At 36.3% G+C, this 13,695-nt stretch overlaps 1 protein-coding gene across 1 annotated transcript in view; it reads right to left on the reverse strand.

The window, feature by feature from the left end:
• Positions 1-12,329, reverse strand: part of LOC142344684 (uncharacterized) — a 169,351-nt gene extending 157,022 nt beyond the window's left edge. Inside the window, exon 1 of the mRNA XM_075396522.1 lies at positions 12,300-12,329. The gene's annotated coding sequence lies outside the window, so the exon portion shown is untranslated. The remainder of the gene's footprint in view (positions 1-12,299) is intronic.
• Positions 12,330-13,695: the final 1,366 nt, after the last annotated feature.

Consider the following 13,695-nt stretch of genomic DNA (forward strand, 5'->3'; position numbering starts at 1 on the left):
CAAATAGGACAATCTGTTCTTCTAAATTCAATTATTAAACATAAATACCAAAAAAAGAGCCATGTGAAGAATGATTTTTTAAATACAGTTTTGGTAATATCAAACCGTTCAAGATTATCTGTGCAAAAAATCCTATTGAACAACAAATAATTATCATAAAGCAAAAAAAATGGACGATAATTGGTGTTTGTGGCCATTTTTCTCCACTCCTATAAACAACGAAAGTACAACAGGACATCAGCACAAAATACCATGCTTGCAAAAAACAATCCAGATTTTCCCCCAAATGTAAACTTATTAAAATCTCTACAAACGAAATTAATGGAAAAGTTTCGCAAGTTTGAATGTAATAAGTAGGACTGTATCTCTGTTCAAACTGTAGGTTTTCAGATAAAATGTGCTTCGAAACAAGAAAAATCATCTAATTGTAATGAAAGCTTTTTTCATCCCTTTGCTTGCGCAGGCACCTCAAAGCCGCTACCACTGAGACCAACAAAAACTGGTTTTGCAAACAGACGCCTTAACATCATAGAATTAGAAATGATGATTTATTCTGGAATGCTTTAAAAAAATTCCGAACATAGTAGGGTAACCCCCTAAAGGTCCCCCTGCTAAAACAAAGTTTAATTTTCATTGCTGGGAAAACTCCGAATATGCGGTAAACCGAAGTCATAATAGAGAAAAATCTTATACCTCCAATTCTGAACCAGCCTTCTCAGAGAAGTAAATCTTTAAAAGTTTCACCTTTGATAAGGTTACCTAATTATTCTCTTACATGTGGACAGGAAAAACAAAAAAGAAAGATCTATTCAGCTTTGTGAAATTTGATGCCGTAGATTCAGATTTTTGTCCGGACAGAATCTTCAAAAAATCAGAAACGCAAAGCAGGAACAGAGAACGATTCAAATATTTGACATCAAAAGCTTTCATCAAAGATAAAGTCATGTCCTCTAGATTTGGCTATGGCAAAAGGGACATCAATCTAAAAATGGTATATTTTTTTGATCTTACCAGGGAAGATTTCTGAGATCCAGGAAAAATTCCATCAACACGCGCATTAGGAATTTTAATTTTTTAATATTTTAATGCAGCAGACGCTTTTAATTACCCAACAAGCTGACATACTCATATCAGACACCATGGCATTCATGACTTTTGCCGACGTCCTCAATTGAGTTTCGGATGGTATCGAATTGGAACGCTGTCTTCAGAATTGCAACCTGAAAGCTTTAGAAGTGAAAGTACAACTACAGATGACGGCGTTCGAGTAAAACTAAAATTAGTGACTTGTACTAACAACACTGCAATAAAATATTCTTTGATGTGAGTTTTACTTTTGTATGCTAAAATTTGCACAAGACGCACAACAGATTCCTATAAATAACACCAGTCCATCGAGAAACCGAAATACTAGCATAAGATCGAACAGATTGTCCTATAACTTGATTTCAGATATCGGTCCAAAATCACATTTTACCTATTGATTGCCATTAATAATAACCATTGTTCATTATTGTATCTTTCTAGCTCTAGATTAGGGGAGACATGCAAACTGTTCCTAGAGCATTCAGAAAGAAGTCGTGGGCGTTGGCCGTCAATGGAATCATTCTAGTAGATAATGAACTTCTTGTTTTGAGTGTTTCATTTATTGCAACTTCCATTTGTTCAAAACCTTGCAATTTTGCATTTTTTGTAATGAATGGCTACCTAAAATTGATACCAGATATAAAAAGGTAAATTAAGAAGTGCCCCTCCCCAACACTGAATACTCGCTGGTCCAGGGCCCTCTTAGCACTACGTCTTTATAAATCATTTTGGAATGTTTGAATCTATCAATAAAATGACATAAACAATAGCTGAGAAAATAAAACAAAAAGACAAACAGCAATAAAGCATAATGTATTCTCCCAAAACTTCCCCCTGCTACAACACACAATGAGTTTTATTGCAAGGACTACTCGAAATAAGCGGTGATCCAAAAATATAGTAGGGGAAATTTTCATCCCTTCAATGTTAGCGCGCCCTTTTTTTAGAGGTAAATCTCTGAAGGTTTGCATTTTTCCGTTTAGAGAAGGTGGCCAAAGTATTCTCCTACATGTGGACAGGGGAAATGTGAAAGATCTATTCAGCTTTTTGAACTTTGATGACGTAGATTCAGATTTTCGTCCGGAAAAAACCTTCAAAAATTCAGAAACGCAAACCAGGAACAGAGAGAACGATTCATATATTTGGCGTTAAAAGCTCTCATCAATGCAAAACTCTTATCATCTAGATTATGTTATAGCAAAGGGAGCCTCAATCTGTAAGGGGTATCATTTTGATCTTACCAGGGAAGCTTTCTGAGATGGAACTGAACTTAGATTTGGACCAAATCCAAGAAAAATTCCATCAATAAGCACATTAGAATTTTCCTAAACGTTTTAATGGAGCAGACGCTTTTGATTACCCAACAAGCTGACATACTCATATCAGACACAATGACATCTATGACTTTTGCAAACGTCCTCAATGAAGCTCCAGATGATATCGAATTGGAACGCTGTCTTCAGAATTGCATACTAAAATCTTTAGAAATAAAAGTACAACTACAGATGACGGCGTTCGAGTAAAACTAAAATTAGTGATTTGTACTAACAACACTGCAATAAAATATTCTTCGATGGGAGTTTTACTTTTGTTTGCTAAGATTTGCACAAGACGCACAACAGATTCCTATAAAAAACACCAGTCCATCGAGAAACCGAAATACTAGCATAAGATAAACAAGTCGAACAGATTGTCCTATAACTTGATTTCAGATATCGGTTCAAAATCACATTTTAGCTATTGATTGCCATTAATAATAACCATTGTTCATTATTGTATCTTTCTAGCTTTAGATTAGGGGAGACATACAAACTGTTCCTAGAGCATTCAGAAAGAAGTCGTGGGCGTTGGCCGTCAATGGAATCCTGCTATTAGAAAACAAAATCCTTGTCTTGAGTATTCCATTTATTGCAACTTCCATTTGTTCAAAATTTTGCTTGTAATGAATGGCCGCCAAAATTGATACCAGATATAAAAAGGTAAATTAAGAAGTGCCCCTCCCCAACACTGAATACTCGCTGGTCCGGGGCCCTCTTAGCACTACATCTTTTTAAATCATTTTGGAATGTTTGAATTTATCAATAAAATGACATATTCAATAGTTGAGAAAATAAAACAAAAAGACAAACAGCAATAAAGCATAATGTATTCTCCCAAAACTTCCACCTGCTACAACACACAATGAGTTTTATTGCAAGGACTACTCGAAATAAGCGGTGATCCAAAAATATAGTGGGGGAAATTTTCATCCCTTCAATGTTAGCGCGCCCTTTTTTAGAGGTAAATCTCTGAAGGTTTGCATTTTTCCGTTTAGAGAAGGGGGCCAAAGTATTCTCCTACATGTGGACAGGGGGAAATGTGAAAGATCTATTCAGCTTTTTGAACTTTGATGACGTAGATTCAGATTTTCGTCCGGATAGAACCTTCAAAAATTCAGAAACGCAAACCAGGAACAGAGAGAACGATTCATATATTTGGCGTTAAAAGCTCTCATCAATGCAAAACTCTTATCATCTAGATTTTGTTATAGCAAAGGGAGCCTCAATCTGTAAGGGATATCATTTTGATCTTACCAGGGAAACTTTCTGAGATGGAACTGAACTTAGATTTGGACCAAATCCAAGAAAAATTCCATCAATAAGCACATTAGAATTTTTCTAAACGTTTTAATGGAGCAGACGCTTTTGATTACCCAACAAGCTGACATACTCATATCAGACACAATGGCATCTATGACTTTTGCAAACGTCCTCAATGAAGCTCCAGATGATATCGAATTGGAACGCTGTGTTCAGAATTGCAAACTAAAATCTTTAGAAATAAAAGTACAGCTACAGATGACGGCGTTCGAGTAAAACTAAAATTAGTGATTTGTACTAACAACACTGCAATATTCTTCTGAAATATTCTTCGATGTGAGTTTTACTTTTGTTTGCTAAGATTTGCACAAGACGCACAACAGATTCCTATAAATAACACCAGTCCATCGAGAAACCGAAATACTAGCATAAGATAAACAAGTCGAACAGATTGTCCTATAACTTGATTTCAGATATTAGTTCAAAATCACATTTTAGCTCTTGATTGCCATTAATAATAACCATTGTTCATTATTGTATCTTTCTAGCTTTAGATTAGGGGAGACATACAAACTGTTCCTAGAGCATTCAGAAAAAAGTCGTGGGCGTTGGCCGTCAATGGAATCGTGCTAGTAGAAAACAAAATCCTTGTCTTGAGTATTCCATTTATTGCAACTCCCATTTGTTCAAAATTTTGCTTGTAATGAATGGCCGCCAAAATTGATACCAGATATAAAAAGGTAAATTAAGAAGTGCCCCACCCAACACTGAATACTCGCTGGTCCAGAGCCCTCTTAGCACTACGTTTTTATAAATCATTTTGGAATGTTTGAATCTATCAATAAAATGACATAAACAATAGCTGAGAAAATAAAACAAAAAGACAAACAGCAATAAAGCATAATGTATTCTCCCAAAACTTCCCCCTGCTACAACACACAATGAGTTTTATTGCAAGGACTACTCGAAATAAGCGGTGATCCAAAAATATAGTAGGGGAAATTTTAATCCCTTCAATGTTAACGCGCCCTTTTTATAGAGGTAAATTTCTGAAGGTTTGCATTTTTGTAGAGAAGGTGGCCAAAAAATTCTCCTACATGTGGACAGGGGGAAATGTGAAAGATCTATTCAGCTTTTTGAACTTTGATGCCGTAGATTCAGATTTTCGTCCGGATAGAACCTTCAAAAATTCAGAAACGCAAACCAGGAACAGAGAGAACGGTTCATATATTTGGCGTTGAAAGCTCTCATCAATGCAAAACTTTTATCATCTAGATTTTGTTATAGCAAATGGAGCCTCAATCTGTAAGGGATATCATTTTGATCTTACCAGGGAAACTTTCTGAGATGGAACTGAACTTAGATTTGGACCAAATCCAAGAAAAATTCCATCAATAAGCACATTAGAATTTTTTTAATGTTTTAATGGAGCAGACGCTTTTGATTACCCAACAAGCTGACATACTCATATCAGACACAATGGCAACCATGACTTTTGCAAACGTCCTCAATGAAGCTCCAGATGATATCGATTTGGAACGCTGTCTTCAGAATTGCAACCTAAAATCTTTAGAAATAAAAGTACAACTACAGATGACGGCGTTCGAGTAAAACTAAAATTAGTGACTTGTACTAACAACACTGCAATAAAATATTCTTCGATGTGAGTTTTACTTTTGTATGCTAAGATTTGCACAAGACGCACAACAGATTCCTATAAATAACACCAGTCCATCGAGAAACCGCAATACTAGCATAAGATAAACAAGTCGAACAGATTGTCCTATAACTTGATTTCAGATATCGGTTCAAAATCACATTTTACCTGTTTGTTGCCATTAATAATAACCATTGTTCATTATTGTATCTTTCTAGCTCTAGATTAGGGGAGACATACAAACTGTTCCTAGAGCATTCAGAAAGAAGTCGTGGGCGTTGGCCGTGAATGGAATCATTCTAGTAGATAATGAACTTCTTGTATTGGGTGTTTCGTCTATTGCAACTTCCATTTGTTCAAAACCTTTCAATTTTGCATTTTTCGTAATGAATGGCCACCCAAAACGATACCAGATAAAAAAATATAAATTAAGAAGTGCCGCTCCCCAACACTGAATACTCGCTGGTCCGGGGCCCTCTTAGCACTACGTTTTCGTAAAGCATTTTGAAATGTTTGAATCTATGAATTAAATGACATAAACATCAGTTGAGAAAGTAAAAAAGAAGACAAACAGCATTAGAGCATAATGTATTCCCCAAAAAGTTCCCCTGCTACAACACACATTGAGTTTTTATTGCAGGGACTACTCGAAATAAGCGGTAAACAAAAAATATATTAGAGAAAACTTTTATCTCTTCAATATTAACGTGCCCGTTTTACAGATGTAAATTTCAGAAGGTTTGCTTTTTTCCGTGTAGAGAAGGTGCGCAAAGCAATCTCCTACATGTGGACAGCGGAAAATATGAAAGATATATTCAGCTTTGTGATACTTGATGCCGTAGTTTCACTTTCGTCCGGACAGAACCTTTAAAAAATCAGAAATGCAAAGCAGGAACAGAGAACAATTCAAATATTTGGCGTTAAAAGCTCTCATCAATGAAAAAGTCTTATCCTCTAGATTTGGCTAAAGCAAAGGGAGCCTCAACCTAAAAAAGATATCATTTCGATCTTACCATGGAAGATTTCTGAGATGGAATTGAACTTAGATTTGGACCATATCCAAGAAAAATTCCATCAATACGCACATTAGGATTTTTTTAAGTGTTTTAATGTAGCAGACGCTTTTAATTACCTAACAAGCAGACGTACTCGTATCAGACACAATGGCATCCATGACTTTTGCCAATGTCCTCAATGAAGTTTCGGATGGTATCGAATTGGAACGCTGTCTTCAGAACTGCAACTTGAAAACTTTAGAAATAAAAGTACTACTACAGATGACGAGTTCGGGTAAAACTAAAGTTAGTGACTTGTTCTAACAACACTGCAGCAAAATATTTTTCGATGTGAGTGTTACATCTGTATGCTAAGAGCTGCACAAGACGCATACCAGATTCCTATAAAAAACACCAGTCCATCAAGAAACTGAAATACTAGTATAAGATAAACAAGTCGAACATGTTGTTCTAAATCGGGCTATGACTTGATTTCAGATATCGATTCAAAATCACATTTTAGATATTGATTGCCATTATTAATATCCATTGTACATTATTGTATCTTTCTAGCTTTAGATTTGCAGAGACATACAAACTCTTCCTAGAGCATTCAGAAAGAAGTCGTGGGCGTTGGCCGTCAATGGAATCGTTCTAGTAGAAAATGAACTTCCTGTTTTGAGTGTTCAATTTATTGCAACTTCCATTCGTTCAAAATGTTGATCGTAATGAATGGCCACCCAAAACGATACCAGAAAAAAAATTTAAATTAAGAAGTGCCGCTCTCCAACACTGAATACTAGTGAAAAATGAACTTCTTGTTCTGAGTATTCCCTTTATTGCAACTTCCATTCGTTCAAAATTTTGCACGTTATGGCCTCCGAAATTGATACCAGTTATAAAAAATGTAAATTAAGAAGTGCCCCTCCCCAACACTGAAAACTCGCTGGTCCGTGGCCACACTATGTTTTCATAAAGCATTTTGGAATGTTTGAATTTATCAATAAAATGACATAAACATCAGCTGAGAAAGTAAAACAAAAGACAAACAGCATTAGAGCATAATGTATTCCCCCAAATCGTCCCCCTGCTACAACACAAGTTGAGTTTTTTTCAAGGACTACTCGAAATAAGCGGTAAACCAAAAATAAAACAGAAAAAAAATTCATTCCATCAATGTTAACGCGCCCTTTTTTTACAGAAGTAAATCTCAGAGCGATTGCATTTTTCCGTGAAGAGAAGGTGCGCAAAGTATTCTCCTACTTGTAGACAGGGGCAAATATGAAAGATATATTCAGCTTTGTAAACCCTCATGCCGTAGTTTCAGACTTTCGTCCGGACAGACCTGCCCATTGAAGTTGCGGATGAGCTGTCCTACAGCACTCAGAAAGTATTTTTGGGCGTTGGTTGTCAATGGAATCATGCCTGTTGAAATTGAAATTATTGTCTTGAGCTTCCTTGCATTTTTCATTCTTTCAAACTTTCTCTTGTAATGAATGGTCACTAAAAAAGATACCAGATTGGACAGTGAGCTAATTGACTTTGGAATTTAGGTTTGGCAGCGTGGGATAAATTATCGTGTTTCTACACTTTTTTTATTTTAAAAATCAAGCGCAAGAAACAACGGGTAGACTTCATGTTGGTTTACTTTTGTGTTTCGAGAAGAATTTTAGAAAGCTTAGGAAAATATAAGTAAGAGAAACTAATGTGATCACACGTTTTGATCAACCAGTTCTCAGTCAAATCTGACGTTTGATTGCAGATTGTGCCGCGTCAAAACAATCTGTAATGTTTCGATTTACTAAGCGTCAAAAATCAAAAATTAGCATAGCCCTAATCAAATCTTTTGCGGCGGAATTCTCACCAAATGGGACAATCTGTTCTTCTAAATTCAAATAATAAACATAAATGCCAAAAAAATGAACCATGGGAAGAATAATTTTTAATTACAGTTTTGGCAATGTCAAACCAGTCAACAGTACCTTTGCAAAAAATCCGATTGGTCAAGAAATAGTTAGAAATAAAGCAAAAAAAATAGACGGTAATTGGTGTTTGTTACCATTTTTCTCCACTCCTATAAACAACGAATGTACAAAACAAGACAGCAGCACAAAATAGCCTACTTGCAAAAACAATCCAGATTTTTCCCCAAATGTAAAATTATTAAAATCTCTACAAACAAAATTAATGGAATAGTTCTACAAGTTTAAACGTAATAAGTAGGCCTGTTTCTCTGTTCAAACCGTAGGTTTTCAGATATAATGTGCTTCAAAACAAGCAAAATGATCTATATGTAAGAAAAGTTTTTTTCCATCCCTTTGCTTGCGCAGGAACCTCAAAGAATCATTCTAGTAAAAAAATGAAATCCTTGTCTTGAGTATTCCATTTATTGCAACTTCCATTCGTTCAAAATTTTGCTCGTAATGAATGGCCACCGAGTTTGATTCCAGATATAAAAAGGTAAATTAGGAAGTGCCCCTCCTCAACACTGGAGATTATTTGCTGGTCCGGGCTCTCCTAGCACTACGTCTTCATAGAGAATTTTTTTTAAATTTTCAAATCTATCAATAAAATGACATAAACATTAGCTGAGAAAGCAAAACAAAAGACAAACAGTATTACAAAACAGACAATTATTGGCGAAGGTAGATGAGTAAAACTAACAGCCTGCTTTCTTTAACCACAGCTCCCCTCTAAGCATCAATAATTTTGCGCCGTTTATAAGTCCTTGACCCACAAATGCAGAGGATAGAAATCCCCGGGAGAGCGAATCTAAATTTTGTCCTTATATCTGTTATGATATCAGCGTAGCTGTCCTCCTCTTTTAGCACAGAGAGCTTTGATGCCATTTGTTTTGAGATTCATGGTATTTGTAGGCTTCGCTACTTCTTTCAGGGATAGCGGGTTAAAATTTTTAACATCAAAATAAGTTTTGTTAAACCTCAACTCCCAAAGTCCTTTAGCCTTGATGTCTAATCTTACATCATCATCAGTTGTCGTTGATTTGAGTGCAAAGGTTTTCCCTTGCAACGGCCGAAGATGAGGTTCGATTTCGACATCATGACAAACATCACTTAACAAGTTTGCAAAAGAATCGTGAAATTCATTATGTTTCATGTGCGTGTATCCTCTATTCGGACAGTGGAGGGCATGTGTTCGAGTAAAATTTTCATTGCATGCACATAATGTTGGAATTTTCACTGGGTCCCAGCCATGGTGAATGTAAATGCCATCACGAAACTCACTTTTCGTTAGGTAATTATGATAATGTTTCTATGGTCAACCAGTTTGATGCTCCCTATTTTTTTTCACTAAGTCGAGTGAGCGAATCTTGTTCTTATTCATTTTGCTTTTAGTTCTCGTCTTTTTTCATTTGATAGCAAGCTCGTTCTCCTTATTGATTTCTTGTATGATTTGTTGTTGCTTTAGTTCAGCTTCGGGCATACGTGGGGATAAGGGGACTTGACATTTAAGCTAATCAGTCATGTTCCTTAAAGCGGTCTTCGGGTTTAAGGATGTTCAGGCCACAATTTTTTTTCGCTACAAGGACGAAGTGGAATATTTATAAAATTTTTGAGGTCAAAAATTGGCGTGAGCCGCCAGCTTTTTTAAGACTCATTATTTAAAATCCACGATCTTTCTACAAATTTATTCTCTACATTTTCAGAACCTATTTCACTACCAAGTACTCTACAACCATCAACTATTTCTGCGTCTTCGTGAGCGAAAATTTGCTGTGCTTGTTCAAAAAGATGTTTTTTGGTAATGATGTGGTTTTCGGTAAGATGGTAAACAAAAGCAGGACCATATTTTTTCAATGAGTCAAAAAGCAATTTCAAGTTATCAAGAGAGCCGACACCCGTGCCATCGTCCCGCATGCCCTTTCTGAACTTTTAAGCAAGCGTCAAGAAGTTCAATTAAGGACATAATGACAATTCCATACATCGACATCGCAAGGGGGTTGCCTTGGGTTGTATCTTCCTGAGAGAATAATGTTTGTTTGTTAATAAAAAATATTGATGAATCACATTTTAAATTACATATGGAATGATAAAGAGAAGGACAAAATTTCTCAATGTTTCGTAAGACAAGATCACGGATGAGACTATTGAAAGCGTTTATGACGTCGATAAGCAAGAGCGCCACCGAATATGTCGGTTTTATAACATTTGACAATAGTTCTTGCAATTATTTGCCTGAGTACTTCCCCAAATCCTATAGTCGTAAACCGGTGCATTTATCAATAGCTATCAACCAACTTGAATTATATGGAAGAAGGCAAATCGAATGATACGTAGCTATGTCTAGCTTAGCAATCGTTTAGCATAGATCAGTTGAGGACAACTTAAAGGAAGATAGAAGCCTTCGCCATTCGTTGGCATCAAGACCGAAAGGGACATGGCTTCTATGCGTCTTCTTGGTAGACTTTCTAACCATTGAGGCAAAGAGTTTTTCAAATATGGATTGATGGTATGGTAAACTTTTTGGATGTTCATTGCTCACTAGATAAAACAGGCTTGGTTTGCGTTTTTCAGGAGGTTTCTTGCGTAAGGCAACAAGGACTGGTTTCTTGTCAATTTTTTAAGTTAAAGAAAAAACACCACTATTGGCTTCTTCTGTAAGACTTCGAATGGCATTGGATATTTTCTTAATTGACATTTATTTATCAAATTTTTTGTATTCATCAACAGATCGTTTTGCTTTAGTTCAACTCGTCCGTTGAACTTTTTTTCTTGCAAGAATGAGATGGGACATCACCATTGCGCAGTGCACTGCCGTTTCCGCAATAGAATCAATTAAAAGTGGCAGACAAGATTTCATTCAAGGTGTCTGTGAACCCAAGGCCTGTCTTCTTTCTTGGCAGCCTAAAAGAGTTTGCTTTCCAATGGACAAATTGTTTGTAGATGTTCTATTCATGCTCCTTTTTGCTTTCTTTGAGGTTCAGCCACTAACTGCAGGGTTCATGACAGGCTTCCCTATAAGCTTGCGATGTCTGGCTATTGGCCACGACATGGTTCAGATTTGTTGCCTCTGAGGAGATTAGATTTGCTTTTGTTTCGCGGCTTAAGCAGCAGAAGTTTTCATGGTGTTCTCGCCTAGCGCTGATTCTGCACTTTAGGTACTGGTAAGAGGCGCATGAGTAACACCAAAATTCTCCAACTCTGAGATAGTTTGAAAATTTTGAGCTGTGTGACTGCTCGGACATGTGGATGAAATATAAATAAGTGAGGCTGTTAGTAGTCTAAAAACATATGATTAAATAATGGTTGAAGAAATCAAACATGTTGGTTAAATAACAAGCAAACATATGGGTACCATAGAAAGACAAATGTATCCCATCTTTGAAGAAGTGATTCAAAAGGAGAATTAAAAATGGAGACACAATTTCAATGCTTGGATGAATTAAACTGCTAATTATATTTTATAGAGAATATTTTGGATTATTAATTTGATTATATAAATCGTGTAATTGTTTTGGCAATGGTTTTTGGGACAGAGATGAAGCGTGCATGAAATTTGTCAAAAATTGTGTTTATTATTTTTCTCCAGTTAATTGAAAAGTCATCTGCACTTGCGTTTTGAGCATAAAAACCAGCAATTCTAGTTACAGTGTGCAGATTCTTTGGTCTATACTGTTGAGTAGTTCTGGTCAAAACCTCAAAGGTAGCTCCTCTGAAGGAGTGTTTCTTCACCTTTGACTGCGTAGGGTCCAGGTACTTCGTCCGCGATGTTCCGATGACAAATCTCCTTAAAAAACTTGGAGTTTGCTTCGGCTTGACGCGCGGAGTCAACTCTATGGCATTTCATGAAGAAATGGTCAATTTTTTGAATCAATATGAAACTAATGAAATATTTGATAAGGAAAGAAACCGACTGGTGATGTTGATGCCTGATGGGTGTTTCAGGGTGTGTTCTGTCACGGGTCCCCTCACTGGATGGCCAAAACAAGATCTAAGGAACAAACTTATTAAGTAGCAAATGCTATTTAATAAGTTTATCACAACAATTAGGATAAAAAAGTTACCAGTTTGGATAATGAAGCTACTGGACATTGGAATTGATGTTTGGATTTCGACTTACTGCAACGTGAACAATTTTAGACTGCTAGCTGAAAGTCTTAGAATCGGTAGCGAAGCCTAACGATATCATGAATTTATCAAGATTCAAATATGAACAAGGATTAATTGATGTACAGAAAGCCGCTTTCTGTCCACTTATCTCCCAATGCACAAGCAGAGCTTTCCCAATGGCTTTATTTGTGCTGAATTAGGACAAAAGATAGATGTTTACGCTGACATTATCTACCTGAGGCTTCAAGATGCTATGAAGGTGCGAAGATGTTTCCACCTCAATAGGAGCTGCCCAAGGAGGGAGATTTAGATTGTTCCTTTTAATATATTTTTTGCATTCGATTCTCCCATCATAGCTTCCCCCACGAAACGTATGGTATGTTTACCATAGTTGGGCTGCTATATGTTATATGAGCACTAGGTTGACGGGTTATAACGGGAAAGACCCATACATTTATTACCTATCTATGTAATTTTGAGATTGTTGTATAATCTTCAATAACTAATTGTTGTGATAAAGTTATTTAATAGTTATATTATGATTTTCACCATGTTGGTTACCAACGCTTGACAATCTCAACTGGACCTGTGGACCTGATTGTCGCAAGATCCAGCTCATCTTTGAAAGGCTGTATTGTTGATAATTTTCTAGAAAAAATAAATCGAATTAGTATTTTCAAGCAAAGTTGAAATTGGTATTTTAGGTTAAAAATTTATTTTCTTGTTTCTTTGTGCCCGTTATTTCTGCTTAGGAGCATATGAGCCGGTTCGAACCCCGATGGATGCCAAGTTGGTATCAGGGGTTTGTTCTGGGGACATCACGCACAAGGTACTTGGATCCCAGAACCGTGCTGTCTAGTGTTCCTTCCTAAAGAGGTACCACCTTGAAAGAGCTGCTTGAACTCATCTGGCAAAATCCCTCACAAAAACCGAAAAATTTTGTTATTTTTGCAAGGTTTAATGATAATCGAAGTACTCTCCAACAGTTGGCTAATGATTGGCAGTGTCTCTAAGATATAATTTACATGAAGTTAAATCCCTCAACTGTAACTGTGCCAAAAACCATTCTCTCAGTTAATCAACATCATATCGATGAGAAGTTATTTGCTCTAAACAATGCTCTGCAGTTTATGCTTTTAAAATTTTATCTTTGGATACTCACTCTTAGTTTTGACAATATCTACGACTTTATTTTCTTCTCTTGAGATGGTGTACATTTCTCATACGACGGCAGTCAGTCATTTGCTCGAATACTTCACTTCTTGATTTATACTTTTGCTCCTCACTAAGTTCAGTTTCCTCTCCCG

This window comes from Convolutriloba macropyga, chromosome 8 (genome assembly GCF_964194025.1).
Source record: "Convolutriloba macropyga chromosome 8, txConMacr16.3, whole genome shotgun sequence".
Classification (NCBI taxonomy): domain Eukaryota; kingdom Metazoa; phylum Xenacoelomorpha; order Acoela; family Convolutidae; genus Convolutriloba; species Convolutriloba macropyga.